A 12800-nucleotide genomic window follows, 5' to 3' on the forward strand; every position below is an offset into this window, starting at 1 on the left:
AGGGGAACTGGTTCCATCTCCCTAGGATGGAGTGAATCACCATCCAGAAGTGTCCATCTCTCATGATTGAGTACATAGGGCATTACAGGAGATAGAAAGCAGTAGATCACAGTATTCTTGTAGGCAGAGAGCAGCTAGTACAGAGTGAAGTTAGTGGGATGTAGATATCAGCATAGCATATTATGAATCTGGGACAACCTTCCATGTTTGCAGCACCTCTAAGAGCTGAATCAGTCCATAAATGAAGAGTCACAAGTAATTGTGCAAATGACTTTAACAGCTGGGGAGATGAAAGGTACACCAGGATCGTTGCTCAAGTTCCAGTTCACTTAATCTGCTTTTGTGTTTATATTTCTGAGGTTGACTTCTCATTATCAGCATCAGTTACACTATTTGTAACTGAAATTTATGGCGGATTACTGGGATTGTTGGGTATCTGGAGCATCCTTTCTGGCCTCTATTAGAATAACAAGCCATAAAAATTAAGGTTTTAAAATTCACTGGGCTGATTATTTTTAGGCTGGGTATTGGCATTTGTAGTCAGCATAAAAATATTTGATAATTACAGATTACAATATGACAAAGTCTTATTTTAATACTTCTTTTGGAAATGTCATGAACTAAACAATCTTCAGGGCTATGCACTTAATCCCATTAAATTATTCACAAAAAGTTTCCTTAAAAACTTTCAAAAATGAAAACTTACTCTTTAGACAATGTAACCATTCCTATGGAGTCTGTGCCGGGTCGATGCTTATCGAAGGGAAGCTTTGCGATATTAGATATAGATGAATATTTGATGACGTAATTATTTATTCATTGTATCTGTAGAAGCAGAAAGTCTTTTTCATTTGACTCTTCTTAGTCATCAAGTGATTTGGGGCCATTTGGCTCCTACCCCACCTGACCTACTGACATTTGTTAGGATCATGTGTTTGTTGTGGGACTGCTATTGGGATAGTGACAAGACTCAAAAGGAAAAGAAGGAAAGAAAAAAGCCACTTTTTTAAAAAGTGAGGTGATCTCCTTGTTTATCGCTTTGAGTTCATCATATGAATGTATATGGTAGCTGAAATAGGAGAAATTAGGTGGCTGCTTGTCCGTGCTTCTGGGTATTCTCTCCAGTTCTTTGTAATGAACTTCAGACAAATTTCTCTGTGCCTGAGGCAATCTGCTTTAATGGGAGAAATATTCGCATGCAATGCATTCTGAAAGTAGCATAACAAAAATAATGTGACAGTGAAATAGTGGAGATGATACTCAACGAGCAATGCAAAAGGGCCTTATTTCTAGTGGAACTGTTCTGTAAGTCATCCTTGTGGACCAACTGAACCAATGCCACAAAGATCGAAAACAGAGGAACAGTTCAAGCAAATACACTGCTGCTAATGTTGGAAGTAGCAACACAAAACCAGAGATGTTTATTGCTAAGAACAAAATTAATTTAACCAGTGTTCTGAAACCTGCTGGAATACAGTAAAATTTCTTGGTTTAGTTTGTCTCCAAGGAGAGACTATGAAAAAGAGGAGCATGAGAAGGAGACGGAGTAAGGAGGATGTGCTCTATGTTAAAGACAATCATTGCTTATTTTGGAATTATTAATAACTGAGAACCACAGGCTCTTGAGTACATTATGGCTCAATGTACTAAATAATATCAAAGCATAAAGTACCATTGGGGAAGAGGGATCTCTCAGAGGCCACTGGATCAAATTAGAGAACAGGATGAGGTACCTTATAAACACACCAAAGCTGAGGAAGAGAAGCTCAGATAGAAAAATATGAAAGATAAATGGAAGTTTAAGAATGGTTACTAGATGAAAAAAAAAGCCTCAAATTCATAAGCATGATAGAGAACAATGTTATTTAAAATTCCATCCGGAGTTGATGTGCAAAGTGAAGGCACAGCTAGAAAATAAAATGCCTACATAGCAAATGGTCAAATGGGAAATACATATTAATCAATATAAATTAGAAGTTATACAATGTAAAGATAGACAAAAAAAAGATAGACAAAAAAAGACAACAGACGAAAATCATTGTCTGGCAGGGCTTAAGATAGTAAAGTGAGTTAAGAGTATACTAAGAGTATATTAAGAAACAAAAGTCTTAAGGACTTAAGACTTAAGGACTGCTGTTGCTTGATGGAGATGATAAAATGATAATGCTGCAGAAAAGACAAATATTCAAGGAATATTTCTGTTCTCCATTTGGAAAGAAGATGACGCACTTACATTACATGGACTGATGAAAAATTTTCCACTCCATTAGTGACCAGGGTGAAATGTAAAGTATGTATTGGGGGTAAATATTTTAAAATCATCTGGTCTGCATAGCTTACACAGGAATACTACTAGAGCTTATTTAACTGATCTCTAGCCTGCTGAAACTGATATTTAATATATCCTACAATAGTGAGGAAATACCAGAATACTAGAGGAGTGTCTATTCTGTGCCAATATTAAAAAATGGAAAAGTCAATAATCACAGTAGATGTGTGTCAGCAAGCCTAGCAGCAGTTAGGGAAAAAAGTATTAACTGGTAGAGATTCTCTGACAAAGACTGAGAAAATCTAGGGATATATTTTCCAGCATCTGAATAATCTTGATTAAAGAAAATGTCAAGAATAATTTAAGCATTTAAGAAGGAAGATGATTAAAGGAGCTCTTAAAGCACCTTCTAGACGCATCTTCTGTGTTTCCATGGCTAAATAACATGGTTACCAACAGAGTACTTACTGGACAGGAATGAATGTATACAGAATGTATATACCGAATGTGAATTCTGCTTGATTTCTTAAATTAGTTTCTCACTGAATGCTTCTTCATGTATAATATTTGGATGAAGGGCAGTGCTGGATCTTTATACCTGTAAGACTCTGGTTCACTGAGAGAAACATAGGACAACAGGATCACTTAAGCGTGAAAGAAAAAAAATAGTCCAGCCAAGTCTGTGTGCTGGATGTAAAGCAAAACAGAGTAAAGCCATGTCAACAGAGCTTTGCAAAATCATGGAAATAATATTAGGATGAATTTTAGATTCAGTTCTGTTCAACATTTTCGTCATTGCCCTACAAGTGGATATAAACTCGCTGCTGATAAAATATGCAGATATTATAAAGCCTGGTGGAATGGTGATGATGAGGGAAAAGCATTTATATAGAGCAGGCTGGGTCACTCGGCAGATCAGACGTGTTTGACTAAAAAGCCTTTTAGTACAGCCAAATGCAAAGTTATGCATGTGGGAACCAGATAGGAGGTTAGGAGATGTGTAATCAGAAACTCTACCCTGGAAAACAACACTCTGAAAAGGATCAGGGTTGTCAGAGTATGGAGCAATTTCACTCCAACAAGATACTGTGGCAAAAAGGGTGAAATCAATCCTCGAATGCATAAACAGGAGAATAGTGAGTAGAAGCACCAGGGTGCTTTACTTCCCTTTGTGGCGCTAGTGAGACTAATCATATGCAGGATATTTATTTTCAAAGGCTGTTGAAAAGCTGGGGAAGGCGCAGAAGGAGCTTTGTAATTATCCAAGATCGAAAGAAATTGCCTTATTGTAAAAGACTTACAGTGCTCAACCTGTCTGACTTTACTGGAAAGGGGATGACTTGATTTATGGCTTGATTAATGAATTGGTACTGTTGGAGGAGTAAAACACTAGCAGGAAAGGCCTCTGAGCAGAGTAAATCTTAGCGAGGACTTAGTGCAGGAATTATAAAGCCAGACAAACTCAAGTGAAGAATGAGACAGAAAATGATTAACCACCAGAACAAGCTAATGTGGTGAATTCTTCATCTCCTTATGTCTTCATATCAAGACTAGATGTCTTCCTTATCGGCCTACAGCCAAATACAAGTTGTCAAGCATGAGTTATAGCGTTTAATAATGAAATATCGCCATGAAAATTAATGGTCTATGATATCAAAGAGGTCACTCTAAGTGATAGCAATCTCTGGGATCCATTACGCTGCAGGAGAGCAATATATTTATTATTATAATTATGCCAATAAGCTGTTGCTAAACATGCAACTTTCCCTGTGTTCTGTCCTTTAAGCGCTGCCATTTAATGATAACAAGATGAATTAAGCTTGTCAAGGTAATTAATGAAAGAAACTGGAGGATTGTAAGTCCCCAGCTGATTTTCTGTGTTCGGATATTCCAGTAGATGGCCATTACACACGTGAAATAGAAGTTGCTGGGTGACCTTCTTTCCCTTGTCCTTCTGTCTAGAAACTTCTTTCTTTGGCTGTGACATGCACCTATTCTAGGTAACCTGGCCTCATGCACACGTTGTATTAACAACACCAGGTGAAGTATTTATGAAAGGCATGAACAGAAGTTGAGGTAGAGAAAAAGAAAAACAAAACAGTGTGCCACAGGGCACAACGTTTTCAACATAATTTAGATGCTTGAATAGGGGAACCTCATTTGCCAAAATGTTATTTGATATTCGTATCACCAAAATGAATAGGCATTAATTGATGCTAAATTGCTTTTGAGAATGCCTGTAGTAGCGACCTGCATATCTGAGTGCCTAAACACTTTTAAGATTGAAGCCCATGAAAACTTTCCTCCTCCAAAGTACTTTGGAGGCATTCGTGGCTCTTGGGCAAAGCATGGGTGCTGCTGATAGTGTGCAGCCATTCCAAATAACAGTTTAAGAAAGAAACAAGAATCTCACCACTAATGCAACTTCAGAGGAAATTCAGGCAATGCAGAATGGAGAAGGGCAGTGTAAGATAACTTGTATTTATAGTAGACAGCTTATCTGACAGATTTAGCTGCTGCTTTTGCTGCTTCAGCCCTGGTTGCGAACAGCTTTCGCTCATCTCAGATGTTTTTGTTACTCAGAAGTTCTTGGCCTGTGGAATGTTCTCGAGCAGCTCCTTGTGAATATTTGATACATAAAAGTAAAGAGTAATACTGTAATTCTTAGCTCAGAATTGCTTTTATGTATTCATTTGACTCATCCACTTTCCACATCATTTCAAATCTCAGAGGAACACTCTTTCAATTTCATTCATACTGTTTAATTGCTCACACCCTTCCTTACTGATCTCTTTTTATATTGCAACCCTTGTCTTTTCCATAATTTTCCCCCATCCCCTCCCCTCCTCTCCTCTCGCTGGTTTATTATCATTACTTGACTAATTTTTAGAATTGTATTATAAGTGACTTGGAGCAGACACTTGTCATTTTACTGTTGTGCAGAACACTTTGCAAACACGTCATGTTGTATAAATAAAAACTACAGCTACAGAAATATTTAGTCTCTCAACCATTTTGCAGTATAATACATACCAGAGACATTATATGAAATAGAATTATTTATTATAATTATCCCATCTCTGGTACTGATATTCAAAAGCATTTTAGGTAAATCACGTGCTTTCTCTGTTCTCTGTCTCAGTTTCTTAGCTAGCTCAGAGTTACGAGATGTGTCAGTGAAGTGCTAGCATTTGGTTGTTCAGCACCCTAGAAACCTTTCAAGTATAACACCTCCTTGCTTATCCTGCTTTCTACTGCCATATGAAAGCCTTCTAGTAAAGGAAGTGTATTCCCTGTTTTACAGCTGGGGAAACAAACCCAGAGAGGTGAATTTGAGGGCACTGAGAAGGCTTGAAGCATGTCTGTGAACACAACCCAGGTCTCCAGGGTTCCAGTCACCTGCCATTTTTCCTGGGCAACACTTTCCTACAAAATAGGTTATTGGATCAAGTGGGACTGTGCATGTGCAGTTTTGTATAGTGACTTGTTCTTTTCAGAAACAGCACTTGCATGGTGTTAAACCTGGCAAAATAACAGAAAAGATATTTGCCTCCAAGCCCATCAGGATCTGTAATTTCCACATATATGGTATTTGCTTTTCTTCTGCACAGCAATGAATCCAAAACAGAAACCATGAGGGATTCTTTGGGTTATTATTAAAAATGCAAACGAACACAGGCTTACTTTGTCAGGCATCAGTCACGCTTGTGGTGAATTAGAACCAGCCTGGTGCTGGTTCTAGAAGTCTCTGCTGCTCTGCTCTGAAGGACCTTGCTGGTATCTATCTAGTCCACATGAAGGTAAAGATACGGGAGGAGGCGGCAGTGGAGGATATGAGCACTCTGCTGAACAATTTGTCGGTCCAAAGAGATGATCCATGAACAACACCCCAGAGGAAACTCAAAAGCTGTGATGGTCTCAATGAAAATGTCTTGCTGGAAGGTTCCTTCCCGTGCATATCTTGAATGGAAACCCTGGCTTTCCTCAACAGGCTGCCCTGCAGGAAGAGTGCTTTGCTGCACGGCAGTTTCGTAGCATCTCCGAGGAGTAAAAGTTTCCTATCCATCATGCTTAGTTTCAGAGCCAAGCTCTCACTAAGCCACAAGGTATCACAGGTCAGGTATCTAATACATAAAAATGTCTTGAAGAAAAGCAGATAGCTCAAAGCATCCAAACTTTATTATTACAATTTATATCTAGAGTAATGAATATGCTCTGGTAAGGGAATGGTTTCAGCACTTTCAGAGAGAAAGACCAGAGTTTTCTAAAATAGCTCTGGGTTTCTTGGGGTTTGCTGCCCAGCCTTTAGCAACAGCCTTAGGAACAACAAAGCCATGCCACAAGCCAAAGAAAGAGATGAACCCATTGGAGCAGGAAGTCTTCTCCAGCTCAAAGGGATCATGTTTGAAAATTTCCTTCACAGCTTCTTCAATAAATTCACTGAAAGAGAGAAGGTAGTGAAAATCTGCGGCTTTTTTTCTACTCTCCCCCAAAAGACAAAGCAATTTCCATGTTAATGCATGAAGACCTGTGTAGGCAACATAAAAATAAAATAGGTTTGTCTGCTTTGAGACCATATGTGATTTGTGGTATTCCTCAAAAGGCATTTCCTATTCCTATTTGAAGAACATTTGACAACGCAGGGACTGGGGGACCTCTCAGGAAAAAAAAAATAGAGAAATGAATTCCTTCTTTAATTTCCTTGCAAGCTTTAAGAACGCTCTTTGTTCCTCAGTTTCCTGACAGAGAAGCCTGTGTTTCGTATGTACATATGTGAGGGATTTATTAAATAAACACAGTATCTCCTCTCTTTTCTGTGTACCCAGAGAGATGAAATGCTCAATTCCCAGTTGCAGGACCTTCAACAAGCAGAAGAAAAAAAAAAAAGCCATACCTCCCCAATGAGAAAAGCAACAACAACAAACAAAACAAAAAAAACCTGATTTCAGCTGCTTAGAGACATGCCAGATTTTAAGCAACTGTGATGAAATTTTCCAGGATGTCTCTCTTTCAATGCACTGGCTGACAGGAGTCAGACTGAACCAGGGCTGAGCAGAGAGCGCTGGGTGTGTTAGCAGGTGAGATTCCTCTTTTGTTTTTGCAGAACCCATCAGCATGTAGTGAGTGGGGCAGGAAATTAGGGTAAGGGTGATTTCATGAGGCAGGTGGTTAAACCCTGCTCTGGAGAGCTGGTTCCCATCCTCCATTAGTTCATAAGCAATGTCAGACATATCACTGGACTAAGCTGGTGAGACAAATAGAAGTTCCTGATTTTCCAGGTGCTCCTTTTTCTAGACTGGGGCTGGGTTTACGGAACAGATGAGCATTCACAACTGGAATGTAAATAAAGGGAGCCATGTCAAACTAAATTATCTGGGGAAAAAGAGATGCTACAAGTCTCAAATTTATGATTCCTTTTGACATGTCTGGGCTTCAAATCCCAGACTGTAGAAGTGAGATCTTAGAGAATGGCTGTGCTTGCAGCAGTATTTGTGATGCACTCAGATACCAGTATAACCACCACATTAAAGAGTTCCCGAAGAAGTAAGACATTCTTTTTTTCAGTCTTGACAATTTTACCATAAATAAAACACAAGCTACAGTGAGAGAATAAGCTCTGCCAGACCCAGGATGGAAGAGTGAGGAATCAGCATGAATATTTCTGCACTAGTAGCGCACTCAGATACAAGAGTGTAGTACCAAGCAAATATGATTATGCTGCTTTCCAAAATGTTTCCATACACTAAGGTGCGGTGCTACACCCAAATAAGTCTTTCCAGAACAAGACAGGGCAGTACAGAGACATCTAAGCTGGCTCTGGGTGCACATACAGAGGAACTAAATCTGGTGCTATATATCGTGTGTTTTTCCAGGTAAAGGCAAGGCACAAATGACAGGGTTGTAAAACCATTCATATGATCAACTGCCTCTTCTGTGCCTGTTTACAAGTGGCTGCAGAGGGGCTAGGGCGTGCTTAGGTCATTGCAAACTTTTCATCTCGGAGCCAGCTTCCCGCATACGAGCCTGGATGCTCTGCAGAGACCGATGCTCGCTCCCAGCACCAGGCCTCCGAGAGCTCAAGCATGCAGTGAACACATGACAAATGGGCAGTTCTGGAAATCCTCACACCTCTGTGTTCATCCTACTCCTTTTTTTATAAAGATTTTTTTAAATGAGATTTTATAATCTCAACTCCGTTAGTTTTTTCTCTTCCATTACTAGCTCAGGCTGAAAGAAAGAAGGCTGGATGAAGAAATAATAGCTTTTTTGCACCAGCAAACACAGGTGGGGGGAGCTGGGCAAGCCCTGAGGTGTACAGCACCACCAGCAGGTGCTCTCTCTGACATTTCTCCCTCCTGCCTGTCCCCTCAGCACAGAACAGCCTTCGTCTCCATCCCCCTCACCCCTGCCTCACTGCCTCCTCCTTCCTTCCTTCTCATTCTCGGAGCCCTCTCCTTCCTCCTCACCTCCTCCTTCTTCTCTGCTTGCTGTGACTAGAGAGGAGAATACAGATTTATGTATTCCCTACATGTGCTTCTCAGTTATTCCGGTCCATCTCTGGCTGTTGATTTCTCCTTCTCGTAGGTGAGTATCTCTTAGCTCTCTTCTTCCTTTCTCTTTGACCTTTCCTCTGCTCCTTGTAAGGCATTCTCTCTTCTCATGCTGTGAAATGTTCATGCTGTCTCATACTGTGAAATGATCTCTCTCACGCTCTCTCTCGACTATGTCTCTAGCACAGTCCCCAGGACTTTCTAAAGGATGCTATTTCACAATAAATACACGAGCGCTGCATCTGACTGCTGTCCTCTGCATCTGGCTAACCAGAGACGGTATTTTTTTTTGAACATCAAAGATGTCTTAGCTATCCTAGCATATTTCTTCTCAGCTCTGTTGGAATATATATAAAAGTGTGTATTTTTTTAAATCCAGCTTGAGTTAACCAGCACATGCAATGCTGCCCTAGCTTGCACAGCTCGGTTGCTGAGGTAGTGCTAGCTGTGCGTTATTCTCCATTTCCCCTTTAAAATGCTCCATCTTTCTGACACTCCAGCTCTTGCAGTGAGACTGTGCGATCAGGTGACTCGGTGACAGGCCGGTTTGCTGCATTGTGGCATCCTCGGAGCAGCCACAGCGGTTTGCACGCAGCGTGTACGCTGAGGGGAGCGCCAGCCTGCACCCCGGGTTAGGCAGGGACGCGCAAAGCGGCAGCGTTTCCCTCCCTGGTGTGTGTGGTACCTGCGGGCCCTGCAGCTCCGGGGCTGGAGGTGCTGTCCCTCAGCAGACAGCAGCCTTTCAGAGCGCCACTGTGGCCAGACATCTTGAGAGTCCTTCCCTGTAATTGCCTCGAGCCTGCACCGGGCTGCCATTGCCTCATCATTGTGACCATTTATTATTGATATCTGAGTTGCTGAGTCATTAAACAGAGGTCATAAAAACATCCTTATTCTGCTAAAAACATTAGCTCATCATTCCTGGTACTACAGAAGGCAGGAGAGACCCGGAAACCTGGTGACTGTCAGAAAGAGAGCGTGGACTGCCCGAGGGGGCCGGGTAGGCCCATGAGGCACCCACGGTCAGGTGGGAGAGGCAGGAGGTCACCGAAATGCAGACCTGTGGGCTCTGGCCAGCTGCCACTTCTGGCGTTGTGTCACTTGAGGTTAGCCTTTCACTCCACAGTAGCTTCAGTTGTCTCTCTGTAAAGCAGCAGACCCAGACATCTCCTTCACCTCTGCCTGCGGGGTGTTTTGGAGGCGTTAGTTAACCAGCTGCTGCCTGCTGCAGAGCCCGCTTAGCTCCACTGTCCTGGGGGCAGAGGTACCGGAGCTGGTCGTGTGCTCCTCAGCTCCAGCTCAGGGTTTCTGAGCTTAGAGAAAGGCATCTTCCTCTGTTATCATGCTGCATTAGAATTAATGTAGAATGAAAAAAGAATTTAATCTGTTTTACTATTTATGCCCTAAATCTACTTTCTTACTCCTCTTCCTTGGGCAATTTTCTGAAGCTGCAGGAGACCCTTCTGGGTGGAAAGACGCTTCTTGCAGGGATTATGTTTCCCTCTTTTACCAGCGAAGCCGCAGACCGATGTTTCCTCCGAGAGCCGCCTTTGATTTCCCGCACTGCAGGGCTGTCCCGTCAGCATCCAGACCCAGCCGCAGGCGGGCGAGGGCTGTGTCGCACACCCGACCGGGTCTGGGCGTTACGGGTTGCTTTAGCAGGGTAAATAGGAGGCACCTTTACCGCAGGTACCGCCAGCACCGCGCACCGCCTCAGAGCAAGCGCTCCGGGCGGCGTCGCGAGGGCTCCCAGAGAAGGGTGCCGCCGGCACAAGGCTGCTCCCGGGGGGCCCGGGGGCCGGGAGGCAGCGCGGAGCAGCCGGGAAAGAGTTAAGGGAAGGTGGCGGGGCAGGCCGGCTGTCGGGAGCGAGCATGTGCAGATTGCGGCCGCATCGGGACTACGGGCGAGCGGGGCGGCCGCGCTTCGCCTCCCGCCGCCGGCCGCGGGGCGCCCATGGAGCCCGGTGAGGCGATGGGGCGGGGGGGGGGGGAGCGGGAAGGAGCCGCGGCACCTGCCCGGGGCCCGCCTCGCCGGCAGCGCCCCGGGGCCTCCCCGCGGCCCGGAGCCCGGGGATGCGCCGCCCGGGGCGGAAGGCGGGGGCTGGAGCCGTCGGTTTCGCTTTTCTGGCGGCGGGAACGAGACAAAGGCGGGCGGCGGCGGGCGGGGGGAGGCCGGGCCTGAGGGAGCCGCGACCCCCGGGGCGCCGCCGCCTCGCCTCGCCTCGCCTCAGGGGGCCCGCGCGGCGCCGGGGAGCAGCGAGGTGGTGGAGGCGGAGCTGCTTCTCCCTGACATCTGCCCCCTTTATTTATTTATTTTGATAAAAACCGAGGTGGTTTCCAGACGTCTTTGTTGCAGCGATTTCAGTCAAAGTTTCACGCGGGGAAGGGAAAAATAAACGTGGGGCAGATGGGCGTTTTGGCAGCAGAGCCGGGAGGCTGGGGGCTGGATGTCATCCTCTCAGTGAGTTTTCTGCAGCGCTGGGAGGTCAGAAACCCGGATATTATCAGCAGCTGAAAGCAAGGGATTCCTCCCCTTCTTTTTTAACCGAAATCGGTGTCAGGGTGTTTGCTCTTGTTCCATTTTTGGCGTGGAAAACGCATTCAGAATGGCTGAATTTCTGCAAGATGGGAAATCTGATTCCTTCTGTCCATCCTTTGCACCAGGATTTTGAAAGCTGTCCCTAGGTTTTTTAGCACCTGGGATGTGATGCGAAGTGGTTTGCCCTTCCCTCTCAGGGTGAGCTGGGTCCTTACGCTAGGACTTCCTAGAGAGCTTTTGGCACTGCTGGTCCAAAAGTGCCAGGGAAGCACAGACTTGTTAAGTCTCCTAATTACACAGCAGCAGCAGTAAAACTCTGCCAGGTGAAACATTTCCTATTGTTCTCTGACATCATTTATTTGACAGGTTTGTCGTGTTTCCCTCTTTGTTCTAAGGTAAATGCAGTCCCTGGGGGAGCTGATTTTTTTTGCAGGCGAGGTGGTGGCAGTTTGACGACTGCTGGAGCTGTGGGCGTTGGGGATTTGCAAGAGGACCACATTGCCCAAAGAGCGTTACTCCATGGCTTCCAGGAATGCAAAAGCGTTAATATATGTACTGCAGCAGCTAGACACAGGGCTAGCCACCATTTGGTGGTAAATAGGAAGCTCGGAAAAAAAAATAATCTGTAGAATTACTAGGAAACAGAAAGGGAAGACTTATTGAAATGCAAGTGTTGACACCTGTAGCCGCTTTTGGCCAATGCTGAGGAAAGCCCTGTAGGAAGTCTGTACTCACGGCACCGTGATGCCCACGGCACATCCTGGCGGCTCCTGAATCTCAGCGCCTAGTCCCAGTGAGAAGGTACGGCCTCTGCTGTGCAGGGATGGCAGTAAATGCCTGTGTTCTGGGGAGGGGACGGCCCTATCTGGGGAGAAATTGAGATTGTTCGCTTGAAGTTGAATGTACGTATTTTTCTCCTGAGTGGCTTTGTGCATGCCTGCGAACTTCATAGTTCTTCACTGAACAGATGTTCCCCTTTTTGTAGGGGGGAAGCTGAGGCACAGATGTTTGTTTTTCACTGGTAGACTTGAAATTGAAACACAAAGCATCAACTCCCAAGTTGCACGCTTCAACTAGCAGCTTCCTAACCAAAGGGCAGCAGAATTGTTACAAGCAGGTTATTCGCTGCCTGTGAGACACTTTGAGATCCTGCATGTTGAAGAAGGAAGCAGTATCAGCCTGTGGAAGGGAAACGGAGGGGCAAGCAGGTGCTGAGCTGATACTGCCTGTGCCTGCATAACGTCTTGCTGAGGTCTGGTCGCGTGGCTGCAGCCATGGTCAGCGTTGCTGTTCCCACTCTGCAGCTGGGTGGCAGGGGAGGCTGGAGCAGCTTCCTCGGGAGAGTTCAAACCTTGGGATTCTTATTGCGAGATCCCGTGGCAGTCTGCGAGGAAGGTCGAGGGGGCTACAACGTGAGTTAAGGATAGCTTATTGACAGGTG

General features: G+C 44.5%; 1 protein-coding gene across 10 annotated transcripts in view; it reads left to right on the forward strand.

Annotated features, from left to right (window-relative positions):
- The window catches only part of TMEM229B (transmembrane protein 229B), a 50884-nt gene that overhangs the window by 5469 nt on the left and 32615 nt on the right, over positions 1-12800 (forward strand). For 4 of the 10 annotated variants that reach the window (XM_080596185.1, XM_080596187.1, XM_080596172.1 and 1 more), the window contains exon 1: positions 10529-10784. The exons of 1 other annotated variant lie outside the window; for it this stretch is intronic. The gene's annotated coding sequence lies outside the window, so the exon portion shown is untranslated. 5 more of the 10 variants (XM_080596174.1, XM_080596175.1, XM_080596188.1 and 2 more) reach the window with 5 other exon arrangements.

The sequence above is a fragment of the Anser brachyrhynchus genome (assembly GCF_964034855.1).
Source record: "Anser brachyrhynchus genome assembly, chromosome: 5".
NCBI classification, from domain to species: Eukaryota; Metazoa; Chordata; class Aves; order Anseriformes; family Anatidae; genus Anser; species Anser brachyrhynchus.